At 42.7% G+C, this 21,979-nt stretch overlaps 1 long non-coding RNA gene across 1 annotated transcript; it reads left to right on the forward strand.

Annotated features, from left to right (window-relative positions):
* Positions 1 to 704: 704 nt before the first annotated feature.
* LOC128830571 (uncharacterized) lies at positions 705 to 21,765 on the forward strand. The gene is made up of 3 exons (XR_008443606.1): positions 705 to 843; positions 1,878 to 2,156; positions 21,516 to 21,765. It is a non-coding gene; the product is annotated as an uncharacterized LOC128830571 (long non-coding RNA).
* The last annotated feature ends 214 nt before the right edge of the window (positions 21,766 to 21,979 follow it).

Consider the following 21,979-nt stretch of genomic DNA (forward strand, 5'->3'; position numbering starts at 1 on the left):
AAATAAAACTAACATGCCTTGCCTAGCTGTTTACTTACAAGTTTGAAATATGAGAGACTTGTTCAGAAAGATTTGGAGAGCCTGGATTGATGTCTGGTCCCTCTTAGTCCCAAGAGCGAACAACCACCAAAACAAAGAGCACAAACAAAAGCCTTCCCCCCACCAAGATTTGAAAGTATCTTGTCCTTTTTTTGGTCCTTTGGGTCAGGTGTCAACCAGGTTACCTGAGCTTCTTAACCCTTTACAGGTAAAAGGATTTTGGAGTCTCTGGCCAGGAGGGATTTTATAGTATTGTACACAGGAGGGCTGTTACCCTTCCCTTTATAGTTATGACAGGCTCCAAAACCAAACAAATTAGCACTTTTTCATTTTTGACCATTGTCTCCAAATTTTCACTCGAGTGAGTTCTCGTACATTAGGGATATGAAAAATGTTATTATCTACTGTGAAATGGCTTGTGTCATGCACATGTATAAGCAGCTGCAATGCTGTGGACAATATGCAAGTTTATTAGCGTGCATGTATGTAACAGGCTTGGAATCTGTCTGATAGAATGATGAAAGCCACAAGGTATCTATTTCAGTAGATCCACCGTCCCTATGTGACAGCTTTATTGTGAGTCATTGAGGAAATGATTAGAGAGACTCTAAGCATTGTTTCTGAATGTTCAGTATCTTCAAGAGACATCAGACAGGAGTCTGGAAAGCTATTGGGATGTAGAGGGTTACTGATCAAAAGTCCATAAACTTATGTGTATATATAATATCTGAGCAAAAATCAATCCTGACATGTCATCTAGTTTTGCCTTCCAGTTTACGCTGTGTGCACTTATTATTCTCCAAGGTAAGACTTATTTACTTGTAGACTTTTTTTTCATTTCTCAGTAAATCACTAGCACTGCAATGTGTTTCTATTAAACTCAGAGGAAATATCTGATCCTGCTCCAGCTGAAATTAGCAGGAGATTTGTCATTGAATTCAAAGTGTGCAGGATCAGCCCATACTGATACATAGTGAAGTAAAATGAAATTTCCTGTTTGTTTCATTACATTGTATTTCTGGCTATACTAACCTTTGGCTTATAGTGAAGTTGTTTTTGAAAAAGACAGACAACCTCATTACAAAATGGTTTTAATATGTTTTTAAGAGTGTCAAAGACAATGCTGACTTGAAATACAATAATAATAAAATGCATGATCCGTTTATTACAGTAAATAGATAGCATTGCTTTCATGCTGAAAAAAGGGCTGGACTGAATTGTGTTCAGATGATGGTAAGAAACTGTAGCTACTTCAAGAATCAATAGAGGATTTGGGTTTTTTTGCATGTTTGCAAAAAGTAACCTGATTAGAATTAGCTGCTGGAACTTCCCCACCTTCCGTCTGAGGATATATTGGTTAGTGATATCCTACACCAGTGGTTTTTAACCTTTTTTTCATTTGTGGACCCCTAAAATTTCAAATGAAAGTGCAGACCCCTTTGGAAATCTTACATATAGTCTGCAGGTCCCCAGGGGTCCACAAAACACAGGTTGAAAACCACTGTCGTCCTTCATCTGGGGATTTCAAACAATTTAGAAAAATTACTTCTTTGAGCCTCATAAATATGAAGAGGTAGATATTGACAATATTAGCCCATTTACAAATGGGGAAACTGACGAAGAGAGAAATTAAATGATTTGCCCAGAACCATATAACAAGTTAGTAGCAGAGCTGGAATAGGACTCAGGAATCCCACCTTCTAGTCTCCTGATCTAGCCATTAGGATACTTAGTGCACATTTCTTAATTTTAATACATCTATCTGTTTGATTAGCATGCCCAGGAACATACTGTGCTGCTCTGTAACTAAAATTATTTCACATGTGTTATATTTCCAGGGCACAGTGATGTGACAACTATAAATGGGACCCTGGGTAGTGTTGTTACATTTCACCTCGGTTATCCTGACTTCGAACACCCTGCTGAGATCATCTGGAAGAAGGGAAATACTTTGTTATATAACAGGACATATCCTATGAATAGGTTTACTGTCTTTTCTAATGGAACCTCAGCACTTAAGAATACAGGGAAAGATGATGGAGGACAATACACAGTGAGTGTGTATAATATAACTGGAAACCTTGTCTACCAAAGAAATTTTCAACTATACATACATGGTAGGTGTAAAAGTATAATCTCAGTGTTTCACTCTGTAGGTGTGGATGGAACAGACTCCCCAAAGTTTGCAATAGCAAGTTATAGTTTTTCTACTTATTATCATATGCTTCTCATTTTATTTTCTGATAGTTTAGAGTTTATTGAGTGATCTAAAGTTCTAAGATGCACTTTATTATTGTATTATTCGTCAATCATAGCACCTACCCTTGGGCCAAGATTTCCAAATATAAGAACCTAAAATTAGGCTCCTAAAACCTTATTTAGGCTCTGAAATAAGCAATCTCGGGAGGACACGTGGGGTCCCAGAAGACTGGAAGGGGCAAACATAGTACCTATATTTAAAATAGGAAACAAAAAGGATATAGGGAATTACAGACCCGTCAGCTTAACTTTGATACCTGGAAAGATACTGGAACAATTTATTAAACAAAACATTTGTAAGCATCTAGAAGATAATAGGGTAATAAGTAATAGCCGACAAATCATGCCAAACCAACCAAATTTCCTTCTTAGACAGGGTTACTGGCCTGGTGGATAGGGGGAAGTTGTAGATGCGATATATCTTGATGTTAGTAACCTTTGAGACAACCAGAAGAACTGCATGGTAAATTGCCTGCCAGGTGTGAAGGTAGCAGATGTCATGAGACATCTAGATGGCCTAATAGGTAGTGCTGAGGAGGAGCTGGTGATCATGGCAATGTAGGTACCAGTGACATAGGGAAAGGTAGGAGAGAGGTCCTGAAGGCCAAATTTAGGCTGCTAGATAAGAGATTAAAGTCCCGGAGCTCCATGGTAGCGTTCTATTAAATGCTTCCAGTTCCACACGTAGGGTCAGCAAGACAGGCAGAACAGCAGGGTGTCAATGCTTGGATCAATGATAATGTAGGGAGGAGGGATTTAGGTTTATTAGGGACTCGGGAACCTTTAGTGGAAGGAGTGGTCTGTACAGGAGGGCTAGGCTCCATCTAAAACAAAATGAAACTGGACTGCTAGTACGTAAAATCAAAAAGGTTATAGAGGATTTTTTAAATTGGGGCAGAGGATTGCACAGTTCAGGCAGATACCTCCCTTAGCAATGAATTTATTAAAGGGGGAACTCTGTAACCTAGTAAAGAGGATAAGGAAGTAGCTGGCAAAGGACAGGAAGGAGCCAGTGAGAGACACTCACAAGTAAAAGAATCCCACTTAAAAATAACACATAAAGGGAAGCAACTGAATATTCACAAAAGATACCACTGTTTATATACAAATGCTAGAAGTCTAAATAGTAAGATGGGTGGACTAGAGTGCCTGGCATTAAATGAGAACATAGGTATAATATGCATCACAGGAACTTGGTGGAATGAGGATAGTCAATGGGACATGGTAATACTAGGGTACAAAATGTATAGGAATGACAGAGCAGGTCATCCTGGTGGGGGAAAGGCATATGTGAAAGAAAGCATAAAGTCAAATAAAGTAAAAATCTTAAATGAACCAAACTGTACCATAGAATCTCTATGGATAGACATTCCATGCTTGAATAATAAGAATACAGCAGTAGGAATATATTACTGACCACCCGACCAGGCTGGTGACAGTGATTGTGAAATGCTAAGGGAGGTTAGAGAAACTACAAAAGCAGAAAGCGCAGTAATAATGGATGATTTCAAATGTCACTTCAGGGCCTGATGCAGAGATAAAATTTCTAGACACCATAAAAGACCGCTTTTTGGAGCAGCTAGTCCTGGAACCCACAAGGAGAGAAGCAATTCTCAATTTAGTCCTAAGTGAGCACAGGATCTGGTCTGAGAAGTAACTTTAGCTGAACCACTCAGTAATAGTGAGCATAATGTAATTAAATTTAACATCCTTGTAGGGGGGTTAAGACCAGAAAAACCTATTGCGGTAACATTTAAAAAGGAGAACTACACAAAAATGGGAACACTTGTTAGACAGACGTTAAAAGGAGCTGTCACAAGTGTTAAATGCCTGCAAGCGGCATGGGGACTGTTTAAAAACACCATAATAGAGGCTCAGACTAATTGTATACAGCAAATCAGAAGACGCAATAAGAGGACCAAGAGAATGCCACCATGGCTAAACAGCAGAGTAAAGGAGGCAGTCAGAGGCAAAAAATTCCCTGTAAAATTTGGAAGTTAAATCCTAGTGAGGATAATAGGAAGGAGCACAAACTCTGGCAGGTTAAGTGTAAAAGTACAGTAAGGCATGCCAGGAAAGAATCTGAGAAGCAACTTGCTTAAGATGCAAAACTAACAGTAAGAATGTTTGTAAGTACAGCAGAAGCAGGATGCCTGCCAAAGAGGCAATGGGGCCACTAGATGACACAGGTGTTAAAGGAGCACTCAGGGAAGACAAGCCATTGCAGAGAAGCTAAATTAATTTTCTGCATCGGTCTTTACTGCAGAGGATGTGGGGAGATACCTATACGAGAGCTATTCTTTTGGGTGACAGATTTGAAGTACTGTGCCACACTGATGTGTCAATAGAAGAGGCTTTAGAACAATTTAATAAATTAAACAGTAATAAGTCACCAGGACTAGATGGTATTCACCCAAGAGTTCTGAAGGAACTCAAATATTAAATTGAAGAACTACTAACTGTAGTATGTAACCTATTGCTGAAACAAACCTCAGTACCAGATGACTGGAAGATAGCGATTGTAATGCTGATTTTTAAAAAGGGTTCCAGAGGTGATCCTGGCAATTACAGTACTGGGCAGATTAGTAGAAACTATAGTAAAAAACAGAATTATCAGACACATAGATGAACACAATTTGTTGGGAAAGAGTCAACAAGGCTTTTGTAAAGGGAAGTCATGGCTCACCAATGTATTAGAATTTTTTGAGAGTACCAGCAAGCATGTGGACAAGGGTGATCCAGTGGATATAGTGTAATGGGATTTCCAGAAGGCCTTTGACAAGGTCCCTCACCAAAGGCTCTTAAGGAAACTAAGTAATCATGGGATAAAAGGGAAGGTCCTTTCCTGAATCAGTATCTGGTTAAAAAATAGGAAACAAAGAGTAGGAATAAATGGTCAGTTTTCACAATGGAGAGAGGTAAACAGTGGGGTCCCCCAGGTTTCTATACTGGCAGCTGTGCTGTTCAACATATTCATTAATGACCTGGAAAAGGGGGTGAACAGTTAAACAGCAGAATTTCCAGATTATACAAAGTTATTCAAGATAGTTAAGTCCAAAGCTGACTGCAAAGAATTACAGGGGGATCTCACAAAACTGGGTGACTGGGCAAGAAAATGGCAGATGAAATTCAACATTGATAAGTGCAAAGTAACGCACACCGGAGAAAATAATCCCAACTTCACATACATAATGATGGGTTCTAGATTAGCTGTTAACTCCAAGAGCTCTTTCTAGAGTGTTAGCATGGAAAGTTCTCTGAAAACTTCATCTCAATGCATAGCCTTGGTCAAAAAGGCTAACAGAATGTTAGGAACTATTAAGAAAGGAATAGAAAATAAGACAAAATATCATAATGTCACTGTATAAATCCATGGTTCGCCCACACCTTGAATACTCTGTCCAGTTTTGGTTGCCCCCATCTAAAAAAGGATATAGTGGAATTGTAAAACGTTCAGAGAAAAGTAACAAAGATGATCAAGGGTATGGATCACCTTCCATACAAGGAGAGACTAAAAAGATTAGGGCTTTTCAGCTTAGAAAAGAGATGATTAAGGGCGGATATGATAGAGGTCTATAAAATCATGAACGGTGTGGGAAAAGTGAATAGAGAAGTGTCATTTACCCTTTCCTACAGTATAAATCCCTGGGACCACCTGCTGAAATTAATAGGCAGCAGGTTTAATACAAACAGGAGGAAATACTTTTTCACACAAAGCACAATTAACCTGTGCAACTCCTTGCTATGGGATGTTGTGATGGTCTAAAATATAACCGGGTTCAAAAAAGAATTAGATAAGTTCATGGAGCATACTCCACCAAAGGCTATTAGCCAAGATGGACAGGGATATAACCCCATGCTCAGGGTGACCCAAAACTCTGACTGCGAGAAGCTGGGATGGGAGTACAGGGGTGGATCGCTCCAGAATTTCCCTGTTCTATACACTCCCCCTGAAGCTCAGGCCATTGCCAGAGATAGGATACCAGGATAGATGGACCATTGGTCTAACCTTAACCCAGTGTGGCAGTTCTTACATTCTTATGACATGATATTCTCATAAGTAAACTAGGAATATATACCTTTATCCCGATATAACGGTGTCCTTGGGAGCCAAAAAATCTTACCGTGTTATAGGTGAAACTGCGTTATATCAAACTTGCTTTGATCTGCCAGAGTGCGCAGCCCCGCCCCCCTGGAGCGCTGCTTTACCGCGTTATATCCAAATTCATGTTATATCGGGGTAGAGGTGTATGTGGTCTAGCTGAAATTACTATAAGGTGGGTGCATAACTGCTTGAAAAACCATGCCCAAAGAGTAGTTATCAATGGTTCATTGTCAAACTGGGAGGACATATCTAGTGGGGTTCCGCAGGGATTTGCCTTGGGTGGATATGAAGTGAAGAATATACTTATAAAATTGTGGGTGACACCAAGCTGGGTTGCAAGCACTTTGGAGAGTAGGAATTCAAAGTGACCTTAACAAATTGGAGAATTGGTCTGAATTCAATAAGATAAAATGCGATGAAGATAAGTGCAAAGTACTATACATAGGAAGGAAAAATCAAATGCACAACTACAAAATAGGAAATAAGTGGCTAGGCGGTAATGTTGCTGAAAAGGATTACAGTGGGTCACAAATTGAATCTGAGACAACAATGTGATGCTGTTGCAAAAAAGCAAATATCATTCTGAGGTGTATTAACAGATCTGTCATTTATAAGACACTGGAGGTAATTGACCTGCACTACTTGACACTGTTGAGGCCTGAGCTGGAGTATTGTGTCCATTTGGGGCACTATACTTTAATAAAGATGTGGACTAATAGCAAAGAGTCCAGAGGAGAGCAACAAAAATGATAATAGGCTTAGAAAATTTAACTTATGAGGAAAGGTGACAGAAATGGGCATATTTAGTCTTAAGAAACGAAGACTGAGGGGGGACCTTCAGAGTGAGGACTGTCTTCAGATATGATAAGGGCTGTTGTAAAGTGGATGGTGATCAATTGTTCTTCATGTCCACTGAAGGGAGGACAAGAATTAATGGGCTTAATCTGCAGCAAAGGAAATTTAGGTTAAATATTAGGAAAAACTTTCTAACTATAAGGATAGTTAAGCACTGCAATAGGCTTCCAAAAGGGGTTGTGGAATCCCCATCATGGAGGTTTTTAAGAACAGGTTAAACCAAGGATCGGCAACCTTCGGCACATGGCCCGCCAGGGAAAGCCCCCTGGTATGCCGGGCCGGTTTGCTTAACTGCCGCGTCCGCCGGTTCGGCCAATCGTGGCTCCCACTGGCCGCAGTTTGCCACTCCAGTCCAATGGAGGCTGTGGGAAGCCGCGGCCAGCACATCCCTCGGCCCACGCTGCTTCCTACAGCCCCCATTGGCCTGGAATGGTGATCCGTGGCCAGGACCTGCCAGGGGGCTTACCCTGGCGGGCTGCGTGCCAAAGGTTGCCGATCCCTGGGTTAAACAAACACCTGGTCTAGGTATACTTGGTCCTGCCTCAGCCAGGGGGCTGGAATAGATGACTTCTTGAGATCCCTTCCAACCCTACATATCTTTGATTCTATGATTTGCAAACCAAGTCATGTAAGAGTTCTAGAAATATATATTGGAATTGAAAAGGCCTTGATTCCTCACTCAGATGACATGGAAGGAGAGGAATTGTAAAGTGCCAGTTCATGGAGTTGCCATCTTTCATCATGATCCCATCCCAAGTTCTGTGGCATTTGATGTTTTCTCTTAAAGTCCCCGTTGTCAGAGCCAGGTGGATATAAGAGAATCTCACTTTTTGTATAAAAGAAAAAGAAATTTCTGGTGCTTCTGATTGTGGAGAAAATCTTTAAAACATGAACCATAAAGGCGCAAAACCCAACCAAAAACAAACAATCCATCCGACACCCCCCCTCCAAAAATTATTATTTTGCAAATATCATGATTTGGGGGCTGATGCATGATTTTTAATTGGTTGGGTTTGGCAATACACTGGTAATGGCTCCCTGATACACTGTGACATGGCAACTCCAAAAGTTAGATGTGCTCAGGAACCTTATTGCCAGTGGAGGATTGGGCGTTGGTTTGCTTTGTCTGGCCCCTCATTCCGCCCACACCATGCCCCTGAGGTGCCCCCTTCCAAACCTGGAGTGGTGGGGCTGCTGGTTCAGGAGGCAGCTTTACCTCTTCCTCAGACCATCCCTGCGCTGGGGAAATGCTCCACTGTCCATCCGGCCCAACCACAGAACTGTTGTTATGCCTCCTCCATGTCTGTGTTTCTCTCTACCCCGTCTCAGTCCACCCCAAGTAAACCCTCTATCACATGTCTCATCAGCAATGGTGGTGTAACACGTGTAGCTGGGCATAGCAGGCAGGCAGGTGTTCATGGAGCCAGCCATGCAGATCTTTCATCTTTTGGGGTCAGCATGGGGAAATCACTCACAGATGTTTTACAAAATGAGAGAGAGAGAGAAAAAAAAGAACAAATCATCCCCTGGGCATAAAGGCAGTTTCCTACTGGGCACTGATCAGTCTTATCAGCATCTGAGTTAGAGGTGCATTGGGAAACTCCCCATATATGGCTTTATAAAATGGAAGGGCTCTGTAACTATTCAGTGGGCTTCAATCTGAAACAGTGAGGGGTCTTGAGCACCACCTGTTTGTGATCCCGTGCATTTCTAGGTTCCTGTCTATCTGTATCTCAGAGTGTGTGCACGTGACTATAGTTTCTGTTCTATCCGTAAGCTGTTTGGGGCTGGGACTGTCTTTTCGTTTTGTGTTTGTACAGCGCCTAGCACAATGGGAGTGCTTGTCCATGACTGGGGCTCCTACATGCTACAGTAATATAAATAATAACAACCCTCTATATTGTATCTGAAGGGCGTTGTGTCTGGATTTCTATATGTCTGCATTTTATCTGCATTTTATCCAAGGGAGCATGTTCAGGTTCCTGCCTCTGGCAAGGCCCCGATCACACCTCTCAACTTTCTAGACACCACAAAGTGTAGCCAAGATCTCCAAATTGCACAGCAAAAGGGCCAAAATGCATAGCGGGCATTTTATTGCCTTCTCCGCATGCAGCTCTGTGGTTATAACCCAGAAAAGTGTATATGGTTCATGATTCCCTACCTCCAGGAAGTGTTCAGAACCTGAGTAGGTGCCTTTACCTCATTATTTTAAGAATAAAATAAAAAACAAGAATTCATTCGCTTCCCCCACCCCCACTTCACCCTACAGTTGGTTGCTCTCTGTTGGAATCCTGAATATGCCTTCTCCCCCCTTCAGTCTCTCACTATATTCTTTCTTTCACCGCCTGCACCTGGAGAGAAGGAGTCTGACACTACCCTGGAACTGGCTGCATTGACCACAGCAGGAACAAATGTAGAGCAGAAGCTTGGGGGAAGGAGAAGGAACACTTACAGTTTCCCTGCCAGGATGCAAAGAACTCCATAAAATAGAATCATAGTGACGTAGGGCTGGAAGGGACCTCAAGAGGTCATCTAGCCCAGCCCAGTCATCTTGTCTAGTCCTGAGGCAGGACTAAGTATACCTAGGGCATGTCTATATTGCCCCGCAGTTCAGGCAACAGGGGTGTGAATAACAGTGTGCACCGAAGTGCCACGCTGTAACTTCATAGATTCTAGGATTGGAAGGGACCTCGAGAGGTCATCGAGTCCAGTCCCCTGCCCGCATGGCAGGACCAAATACTGCCTAGACCATCCCTAATAGACATTTATCTAACCTACTCTTAAATATCTCCAGAGACGGAGATTCCACAACCTCCCTAGGCAATTTGTTCCAGTGTTTAACCACCCTGACAGTTAGGAACTTTTTCCTAATGTCCAATCTAGACCTCCCTTGCTGCAGTTTAAACCCATTGTTTCTGGTTCTATCCTTAGAGGCTAAGGTGAACAAGTTCTCTCCCTCCTCCTTATGACACCCTTTTATATACCTGAAAACTGCTATCATGTCCCCTCTCAGTCTTCTCTTTTCCAAACTAAACAAACCCAATTCTTTCAGCCTTCCTTCATAGGTCATGTTCTCAAGACCTTTAATCATTTTTGTTGCTCTTCTTTGGACCCTTTCCAGTTTCTCCACATCTTTTTTAAAATGCGGCACCCAGAACTGGACACAATACTCCAGCTGAGGCCTAACCAGAGCAGAGTAGAGCGGAAGAATGACTTCTCGTGTCTTGCTCACAACACACCTGTTAATGCATCCCAGAATCATGTTTGCTTTTTTTGCAACAGCATCACACTGTTGACTCATATTTAGCTTGTGGTCCACTATAACCCCTAGATCCCTTTCTGCCGTACTCCTTCCTAGACAGTCTTTTCCCATTCTGTATGTGTGAAATTGATTTTTCCTTCCTAAGTGGAGCACTTTGCATTTGTCTTTGTTAAACTTCATCCTGTTTAACTCAGCCCATTTCTCCAATTTGTCCAGATCATTTTGAATTATGACCCTGTCCTCCAAAGTAGTTGCAATCCCTCCCAGTTTGGTATCATCCGCAAACTTAATAAGCGTACTTTCTATGCCAATATCTAAGTCGTTGATGAAGATATTGAACAGAGCCGGTCCCAAAACAGACCCCTGCGGTACCCCACTCGTTACGCCTTTCCAGCAGGATTGGGGACCATTAATAACAACTCTCTGAGTACGATTATCCAGCCAGTTATGCACCCACCTTATAGTAGCCCCATCTAATTTGTATTTGCCTAGTTTATCGATAAGAATATCATGCGAGACCGTATCAAATGCCTTACTAAAGTCTAGGTATACCACATCCACCGCTTCACCCTTATCCACAAGGCTCGTTATCCTATCAAAGAAAGCTATCAGATTGGTTTGACATGATTTGTTCTTCACAAATCCATGCTGGCTATTCCCTATCACCTTACCACCTTCCAAGTGTTGGCAGATGATTTCCTTAATTACTTGCTCCATTATCTTCCCTGGCACAGAAGTTAAACTAACTGGTCTGTAGTTACCTGGGTTGTTTTTATTTCCCTTTTTATAGATGGGCACTATATTTGCCCTTTTCCAGTCTTCTGGAATCTCTCCCGTCTCCCATGACTTTCCAAAGATAATAGCTAGAGGCTCAGATACCTCCTCTATTAGCTCCTTGAGTATTCTAGGATGCATTTCATCAGGCCCGGGTGACTTGCAGGCATCTAACTTTTCTAAGTGATGTTTAACTTGTTCTTTTTTTATTTTATCCGCTAAACCTACCCCCTTCCCATTAGCATTCACTATGTTAGGCATTGCTTCAGACTTCTCGGTGAAGACCGAAACAAAGAAGTCATTAAGCATCTCTGCCATTTCCAAGTTTCCTGTTACTGTTTCTCCCTCTTCACTAAGCAGTGGGCCTACCCTGTCTTTGGTCTTCCTCTTGCTTCTAATGTATTGATAAAAAGTCTTCTTGTTTCCTTTTATTCCCGTAGCTAGTTTGAGCTCATTTTGTGCCTTTGCCTTTCTAATCTTGCCCCTGCATTCCTGTGTTGTTTGCCTATATTCATCCTTTGTAATCTGTCCTAGTTTCCATTTTTTATATGACTCCTTTTTATTTTTTAGATCGTGCAAGATCTCGTGGTTAAGCCAAGGTGGTCTTTTGCCACATTTTCTATCTTTCCTAACCAGCGGAATAGCTTGCTTTTGGGCCCTTAATAGTGTCCCTTTGAAAAACTGCCAACTCTCCTCAGTTGTTTTTCCCCTCAGTCTTCCCTGTGTTGACGATGTGAGTGCAAACTTAAAGGTCCCTTGTTCGCACTGAAGTAGTCCTACCTTTAAGTTTGCACTGACAGCATCCACACAGAGGGGTTACAGCACAGCACTTTGCTATTCACACCCCCATTGTCTGAACTGTGGAGCAGTTTAGATAAGCCCTTAGACCATCCTGATAGGTGTTTGTCTAACCTATTCTTTAAAATGTCCAGTAACAGAGATTCCACACCCTCCGCAGCTAACCTGGTCCAGTGCTTAACTATCCTCATAGTTAGTTGTTCCTAATATCTAACCTAAATCTCCCTTACTGCAAACTAAGCCAATTACCTCTTGTCCTATCCTTGGTAGATATGGAAAACAATTGCTCACTATCCTCTTTATAACAACCTTTTACATATTTGAAGACTTATCTTGTTTCCACTCAGGCGTCTCTTCTCAAGACTAAACATGCACAGTTTTTTAACCTCTTTGTGTTGTTGTTGTTGTTGCTCACCTCTGGACTCTCTCCAGGGGTCAGTAATGTGTCTGTGCATGGACACAAGTGTCCGTGGTAAATATTTTGAGGTCTGTGGTAATTTTTCAAAAAGTTGAATGACTGAATGACATAACCACACACACCTCTCCCCCACACCAATGTCTGTCAAGTGTCCTTTGTGCAACATGGTGGTGCTAACCCCTCACTCTCTCCAATTTATATACATCTTTCTTCAAGTGTGGAGCCCAAAATTGGCACTGTACTCCAGCACCAGTGCCAAGCGGAGTGGAACAATTGCATACTATGTCTTATTTACAACGCTCCTGTTAACACACCCCAGAATGACATTTGTCTTTTTCAAAGCAGCTTCATATATTCAGTTTGCGATCCACTATAATCCCACATCCTTTTCTGCAATACTACCGCCTAGCCCGCTATTCTCCATTTTGTATTTGTGCACTTCATTTTTTCCCCCTAAGTGTGGTACTTTGCACATCCTGATAGAATTTCATCTTGTTGATTTCAGACCAATTCTCCAATTTATCATTTTCAGTTCTAATCTTGTCCTCCAAAGTGCATGCAACCCCTCCCAGCCTGGTGTCATCTGCAAGTTTTATAAGTATATTCTCCTGTCATCCAAGTTGTTAACAAAATTATTGAATGGTGTCAGACCCAAGACCGACCCTGCAGCACTCCATTCAGTATGTCTTCCCAGTTTGACAGTGAACCATTGATAACTACTTTCTTAATACAGCCAGTTGCTAATGAAGAGCTCTTGAGATGACTGCTCCTGATTCCCATCGCTCGAAGGGTATAATATCCCCATCTAGCAGGGAGGTGGTAGAGGCCTGCAGTCCCATGTCTGTCTGTACTATCTCCAAAGGCAGCCTCTCCTTTTGATTCACTATCCCCACACTCAGCTTCCCTTGATGCAATCTCTTCTGTTCCAGCTAGGAATTGGTTGTGCTGTCCCCATGCAGAGAGATCTGCTTCTCTGGCAGACCCACCCACTTTTCCTGCCCTCTGGTTTCATGATTAACTTTAATAGGAGTGAGTTCCAGAGGACTGGTGCTCTAAAAATATATCCCCAATTAATGGTGATCTGAAATACATTAATAATAATAATCAAAATCAGATCCCGACTCATTAAAGAGAATAGATGTGCAGAGTTAGCATTCTCAAATAAGTACATTTATATATCAAAATATCTGAGCCTTATTTCCTCCTTTTCGAACCTGCTTAGATCAGAATTTAGGCCTCTATCTTTCCCTTTCCCCACCCACTCCTAATGTAATGAAAGGAACCAAGCTCCTTTCTCTGCTATAGTGGTTAGTGATGCTCCCAGCTCTGGAAGGAGAAAATGGAACGTTGAACTTAGGTCTTGGCAGGTAACTGTTTCAGTTCACCTTCAAAATGTATATATTTTTCATTTTTACATCTAGGTGTGGTTTCTGTTAATGATGTGAAACCTCAATAGGGTTTTTTTTTAATACCTATATAAAGCCTTCAGTGCCTGTACACAAAAAGGGGAAGTGCCTTCTCTGAGAGGTTCTAACTTCAGAGGATTTGTTAGTTAATGTCTGAAGATGCAAAGGCTGAGATAATTGCTCATTATGATCATTGTATTGAGAAGAATCTTTTGGTAGTGTGTTCACCACCTTCTGAAATATTTAAAGTATGATAATGTGTAGGTCTTTGGAAACAAAATCAAGCCATTTAATTCAAAAGGAAGTTGTTTGGGGGGGGGACGGGGACGACTGGGAGTTGAGGGGGTTGGAGATGGTTTATACAACACATCAAGCTGCAGCCTGTCCTGCCCTGTGTACAGTCAACAGGATCATTATCTCCGTTCTAGCTGCAGCAAGAGGCAGAAAGAGCCCCATGCTGGGTGATGAATGGGGCAGTTAGAAATATCACCATTTGGATTCAGAAATGGAACTCATGTGATCTGGAATCATCAAGACAGACTGAAGACAGGATACTGCAATGTCACAGTCACAGAGTCACTTTTCTAACAGTTTAGCTGCAATCAGAAGGCCATCTTTTTCTCTGTAAATCTCTACATGATCTCAGTAGGGTTGCCCTGATGTGACTGAGAGGATAATGACGCCCTAAATCTGCATGATCCTTTTCCTGACTCCCCAGCATTAGAAGATTTTTGCCTGGGAGTTTTTTTCTAGCATTCTGATCTTTTCAGTATTCCATTCTTAATCCCCCTCCACCCTCCCTCTCTCTTGCCTCTAGAATAGCAAAAAAGACAGCAACCAGGCAGGCAGCCCCAAAACGTAAGGGCAAAAATATACCCTGGGGACGGAAAGTGAGCATCTGAGGATGATATGTAACCCTAAGTCTGCAAATGACATTTTCGTCAATTAATTTTAGCAGCACAGCAGGAAATGAAAGGGTAGTGCTTACTGTAAATGCCTTTCTCCCCTCTCCCCATCACTGCGGGTGTCTGAAGACGCACATCACTGCTCTTCTCAGAGAGGGCTATTTCTGTCATGTCATAGATCAGTTCGGGTCTGTTCTATGCGCCTATGATAGTGACAGGATGAAGCTGCTGTGGCCTTGAGCCATTTTGCAGATTTTGGATACAGATAACTGAGAACTGACTTTAACTGACATTGCTAAGAGGGAAACAAAACAAGAGGCCAGGATGCTGAGCAGTCAAGCTGGGATAGTCGAATATGGTAAGAGTTTAAACAATAATGGGTGTGATTTTAAATGTCTCACCGAAACACACACAAAATATCCACAAATCCACCCCTCACAACTGCCTTCAGATTACCCTGACCAAGCCAGATGAGACGTGTGTGCTTTGTATGAAGTTAAGCAACGTTGAGGAGTGCTGCATTCCAGTTGTACTCTGAAGTCATGTCCTAATCTCACTGTGACCCAAGTGTACCTTAAAAATTTGAGTTTCGATACTTTGCCAAGAGATCCTCCCTCCCCCCAAGTGGGTGAGATTAGGCTGATCTTAAATGTTACTAGTGGGCTGTATTTTCAAATGGGGTAAATAAGTGTAGCTCTATTTCTAGCAATGACATCAGCTGAGGATCTGGCCCACTGACACCTGGATGAGGGCTGGGACCAGGGGAGCAGGTCTAAACCCTTTGCTGTGGCATGTAGACAGCTGGTTTATATTACCACTGTTTAGGTAATGCAGCATGTTCCTAAAATTCCAGCCTGCATACTACAGAATCCGGACAGACTCTTACGTGAGACAACATTGGACTCCAGACGTTATTACACACTGATTCTCTCTCGGTCTCCTCTCTGCCAGTCATGTCAAATCAAACACTGCATGACCAAGCACCAGCCTGGTCGGTTTCCTTATCAACCCACCTCAGTTTCCTGTAGCCATCAGTCTCCACTGGGGGTTGTGCATGGCCCATTCAGGCATGCTATATTTCTCCCGTGGCGCTGACAAAAGAGTCTGTCCCTGAGAGAACACCATGAAGTTCAAGCTCACAGTGCTGGCCTGATCTTCAAAGATGGCCTCTCCCGCATCTCCCACTGATTGCAGTGGCAGTTGTTGGTGCTCAATACCTCTGAAAAACAGGGTGTGGTTGTACAGATTGCTTTCTTTGACCATAGGCATTCTTTTCTGAGCTGCACTTTAAGCCAATCAACCAAAGACTGAAAAAGAACAAGGGAGTGAGGGAAACAGGTGTTTCCTCCTTTGCTCATGAGAGGCTTTACACTGGCTTCTTCCTAAATCTGATCAGATGGCTGGGAGAGTCCTTTCTCCTCCCTTTCTGAATCCCATTCTGACACACACCCAGCTCCTGGATGCGGGGCCTGGCAAGCAGATCATGGCTCATGTCACTGCAGCATGAGTTCAGCCACCTGGAACCTTGAAGATCTATTCTGATACATTATTCAGTATGGGTGTGTTGATTTTTTTTTTGTTCCTGCTTCTGACATCATTTCCTGAGCAGCAGATTCGTTTAGCCGTGTAGCCAGATCCTGTTCTTAACAGACGATGCAAAAAGCTCCTTAAAATGGATTTCAAATCTCCTTTTACCCTGCAGTGCGTGCTGGTGATAATAATCATGATTAATGGTAAGTGTGGGGTTTTCTTTATGAAACTAGCACAGATTCGCCCAGGTGAGCGGAAACCTTCATTTTGCTCGGATACCTTTGTAAGGTCACCACCGGGCGTTGGGAAGTATCAAGTGTTGTAACCGCTAAAGCACGAAAAGGGGCCATCAGACCAAAGTAAGACAGATTTTTTTATAAACTAGTAATAACTAACAATGCATTATTGCCTTGATGTACTGCAGCCTTGAACGCAGCTGAATATGATTGCCTCGGAGGCTTTGTATGTGGCATGCTGGTTAAAGCAGGAGGTGGGAATGTGGGACTCTGAGGTTCTAGACCCAACTCTCCGTATGACCTTGGGCAAGTCATTTAGCAATAGCCACTATGTCCTCCATTGACAGTGGTAGTGACCTATGCAAAGGGACAATGTGAGTCTTAATTGATTCATGTTTGCAAAAGCCTTTGAAATCCTCAGATGAATGGTGCTATATTGGTGTAAGTTATTTTTACTGCCATATGTACTATGGCTCATTTAATTCATGAGCTGGTCCCAGTTAGCCTTCTGAGTGTTGGACTCTATATACTGTCTCAGCCTCTAAGCTCTGAGAGGGGGAGCTGTTGGAGGTAGGAACTTAAGAGGAAAAGAAGAGGGTATGCTCATGTCTTTGTCTTTGTAGTTCTGGCTTTATGGTGTGCCCCTTGCCTTGATCTTTGCAGGATAGCAGAGTTAGCCTTCACTTCAGGTTTAACCCCCTCTCTTCCCCTCTCCCACCTTCCCACTGTGATCCAATTTACCATTTTTATGTCTTATCTGGAGTTTTGCCTTTTGTGAGTCAGCCAGATCAGAACCAATGGATGGACACGCAATAAAATCAGTGACTGTGTTTTATTATTGTTGCTGCGGGCCACATTAATGAGGAAGCAAACACTGTCAATGGAATCATTGGTGGCTCAGTCAACTTTCCTTTGGGAATTCAAAGCCTAAAAAATCTCGCTAGGGTAACCTGGGGAGATGACCCATGTGTGAAGCCCACGCCTTATGATACTTTGTCTACAGAATGTGACACTTATTGTAACAAGATTATGTGTTTGCAGAGCAGATCTCTGCAACTGAAGAATGTGTCAAGGAAGAATGAAGGAAAGTATGAATTTGCTCTTACAAACACAAGCAAAAAATCTTTCTTACTGAAAGTGTCTGGTAAATGACCCTTGTTTGGAATCAATCATTCTTGAATCTGAGAGCTTAAATGAAGGATCAGTTCTTTCCAAGATGTCAGTTTGGCTCTCAGTAGCTGTAGGAGTCTCTGGATTAGCAGACACAGTTTGTAGGTCTTCAGCTCTGCAGAATGCCATAGTGTTGCATGCAAACAAAAGGATATTTTTTGCATCCACTTTGCCAACTTCCCATATCCTTTGAGCCCACTGAGAGCATAAAGGTGCTGGGAGAAGATGCCTTCATCCCCTGACTTCAGAGACAGTAGTGTGGGTTGTGTGTTTCTGGAGAGCAGATTTTAGGCACGGAGTTGTGGATTTTAGTCCATTTCCATAGTGGAACAGGTGGCAGCTGTCACAAAACCATCGCCACTGTTGGCACTAATTGACCCCTTGCTGGCAATCTCGCCTGGTAGGCTAAGGACTGGCTGGATGACGATGACTGAACTCTCTTCTCACCCCCAAGAGCTGGTCTCTCTGGGTCAGGTTTGAGATACACCTGGGCTTGTTTCTCAGCTGCTCAGTGCAATGGAGAAAGGGTCTGACAAGGATGCTGTTGCCACTCCCTGATTCTCAACTGTTGACCCCCAGTGTGCAGGTTTAACTTATGCTGATGACATCAGGTCCCTCAGGGGTATTATACCATTATATATAGAAGTTGGTCATAGTGGCCCTTTGCTCCACCATGCCCTCTGTCCCAACCTTCCCGCTCCCTTTGTTCACTGGTTGGCACAGCTCTGACATAGGAGATAGCAGAGCTGGTGTGGGAAGCGGCAAAGCCACTTCTGACAGCTTTACATCAGTGGTGCTTCTCCTCACACAGGGAATCTCCCAGCTGGTGCAAGCTCACTTAGCCTATAGGTGACTCCAGCCCATCAGTGGGGTAGTGTGGGGAGGCTTGCACTGCCATTGCCCACTTTATACCAGTGCCATAGATAAACTGAGGACTTCAGTCTCCAGGACTGTCATTCTGGCACCTTGCACTGTCCCCTCCAGGATTCAGATAGGCTGGTACCTTGCATCACATTCTCTCAGGTCCTGTTCTACGCTGCATTTACTTTACAACGTCCCAGGTTTTTTAAGAGGAAATGGAGTTTATGGGATTATAATGAAAATGTCAAAGTGGCCTGATCTCAGTGAAGACAAATGAAACTTAATGCCAGCCAAGTGCAGACAAGCAGAACTCCAGCTGAGAGCTGGCCAAAGACAGGGCTCCTTGGCCCAAAGGGCTTAGATGAGAATTGGGCAAATTGTTCAGAAAATGTTCTGGCCTACTTTTTCCTATATTTAAATCCATTTGCTTTCGTGTGTTTACAACCCTTATGTGTTCACTTGCCACACATCTAGTGAAAGAATTTACTAGCAGGAATGCTCATAGGTGCAATGTCTTTTAGGTGAATATTGGATAGTATTCAAGGAAAGTGAATTTTGAGCTTGTGAACATGAATATTCACACCAGACACCTATGTGTGAGTTATTTACATAGTCAGGGAACAGAAATATACCATGTGACTTGTATGTCTAGTCCATACTTCACTACCTGCCATGGCTCAACTATAGAAAATAATCTATTGTCATGGGCCAAACTGATGGAGACACAAATGTATTCTCTCGGGAAACTTAAAATGATCTGGAATTCATTTATTTAGTGTAAAGAACTCTTTTGATAACCTCGGTTTCATGATTCTTTATTTCCAAAATAAAAAAATTTCAACAAGAAAACCAAAGAGACTCCAAATTTGGGTGAAATGTAGGTAAATTAAGATGAATGACATCTATCAGAATGAGGGAGATTTGAGAAAGGTCCGATTAACATAACCAACACAGCTCAAATTTCAATTACTCTCAACAAACTGCAAGCTACAGGCCAGAAATTATTCAGAGTTTATGCTACAAATAATTTTGAGTGCAGAATCTGGAACATTCAAGAGAATGATCATCAGTTTGCAGGCAATATGTGAACAGAAGAAGAGGTGAGGAATAAATTACTGCCTATTGTTTGCCCAGCTCTAGCTTGAGTCAATTCTCCTTCAAGAGTACTATATATATTTACGATGCTGTGAAATTAAAGTTTTGAGATGTCCAAATAAGTAATTTCATAAGAGGTCTCCAAGATCAAGGGCTGTTGGTATGATGGAATTACAATTCTTTTGGAAGGAGTTCCAATCAATATCTCATGACCATTCAGGTAAATAGTTAATTGAATTAATCAGCAATGGAAAAAATGTGGGCACATCTGGAAATTAACCAAACCAAACCAGGAGTTTCAATTACATTCATGTGACAGATTTTCTTCTCAGAGGGCAATCAGACTCTGGAATGAGTTGCTCCGGTGCCACTGGAGAAACTCAAATTAATGGCATTCAAGCGAATAATAGCCAATAACTTGGGCATCAGAAGTATTTCAGGGTGTAAATGACATTAGATACTCATCTACTGTACAGTATCAGAGGGGTAGCCATGTTAGTCTGAATCTGTAAAAAGCAACAGAGGGTCCTGTGGCACCTTTGAGACTAACAGAAGTATTGGGAGCATAAGCTTTCGTGGGTAAGAACCTCACTTCTTCAGATGCAAGTAATGGAAATCTCCAAAGGCAGGTAACACGCAGGTAACACTTCAACCTCCCTGGCCACACAATAGCACATGTAAAGGTAGCCATCTTACAGCAAAAAAACTTCAGGACCAGACTCCAAAGAGAAACTGCTGAGCTCCAGTTCATTTGCAAATTTGACACCATCAGATCAGGATTAAACAAAGACTGTGAATGGCTATCCAACTACAGAAGCAGTTTCTCCTCCCTTGGTGTTCACACCTCCACTGCTAGCAGAGCACCTCACCCTCCCTGATTGAACTAACCTCGTTATCTCCATACTGATTTATACCTGCCTCTGGAGATTTCCATTACTTGCATCTGAAGAAGTGAGGTTCTTACCCACGAAAGCTTATGTTCCCAATACTTCTGTTAGTCTCAAAGGTGCCACAGGACCCTCTGTTGCTATCTACTATACAGTGATGTTTGATTGCATGCACAGGGTTGAATTGATCACCGGATATGGGGTGCGGAAAGGATATTCTCCTGTTGCATATTGACCAGGACCGTGGAAGTTTCTGTCCTCTCTTGGAGCATTGTGCAGGATTTGACCATTAGGATCAGGTGGGAGTATCCCACAAATGATCTCTTGCAGTTGCTGGGGAGCTGATGGGCACTGCTGAGACTGAAGGAGGAGGAACTGGCATTGGTGAGGCTGCAAGAGGAGGAAAAGGAGTGGTTCTCAACCTATTTACCACTGTGGGCTGCATATGCAGCTCTCTATGTGTTATGTGGCCACATTCGCACAATATATATACTCCCTATATGGTCCTGAGGATGTCACCTAGGCTGCATGTGTGCTGATTGGGCTGCGGGTTGAGAACCACTGCACTATTGGATGGATTGCCTTGGGGTGGGCAGACTCTGGTAGGATTGAAGGACTGGGAGAGATAACTGTGGGATTGCAGAAGAAGAAAATGGAAATTGGTGGGACTGCAGGGTTGCGACAGGCTATTGTGGGATTTCAGAGGGATGGCCAGGTATTGGAGGGATTACAGGCATTGATGAACCTCGTTTTTTCCCATCTTTTATTTCTGTGCAAACTAACACATGGCAAATGCAGTTGTGGTCTGTGTCCAAATGGCGGAAATACCCACTTTTGTTCACGTTCATTGCCATGTCTGGTTAACTTGTCTCTGTTTTCTCTCCTGTTTTCCTAACTCCCATCTTGTGTGACAAGAGCCAACCCAAATCCCAGCTCATGTCTCCGGCCAAATTAATGAGGGAGGAGAATTACCTTGCGAGAGGGCTAACCATTCCAGTCTCCGCTTTCGTTGGACGCTGAATGGACAATCTGTGGAACTGACTGAGACTGAGGATGATGGCAAGGGGATTATTTTGGCGAAAGAGGTGACTGGAAAGCTTGACTGTCAGATTCACCATAAAAACAGCATCAATGAGTGTTCCGTCATAGAACTGGACTGTAAGAAAGGTAAGTGATGTTAGCCACAGTTTATCTTCATTTTGCCCCTCTCAGGATGAGGGTCAGAGGAGTTGTCATTGTCAGTATCTGCATGCAGAGACAAGTGCGTCTTGACTTCCTCGCCTCCCTCTCTTCCCCCCCCCAGCTCTGTATCCATGTTCTATAACAGCAGTTCTCAATGGGGGGGGGTCCGCAAGCCCATTCAGGGGGGCCGCAGAGCC

This window comes from Malaclemys terrapin, chromosome 1 (assembly GCF_027887155.1).
Source record: "Malaclemys terrapin pileata isolate rMalTer1 chromosome 1, rMalTer1.hap1, whole genome shotgun sequence".
NCBI lineage: Eukaryota > Metazoa > Chordata > Testudines > Emydidae > Malaclemys > Malaclemys terrapin.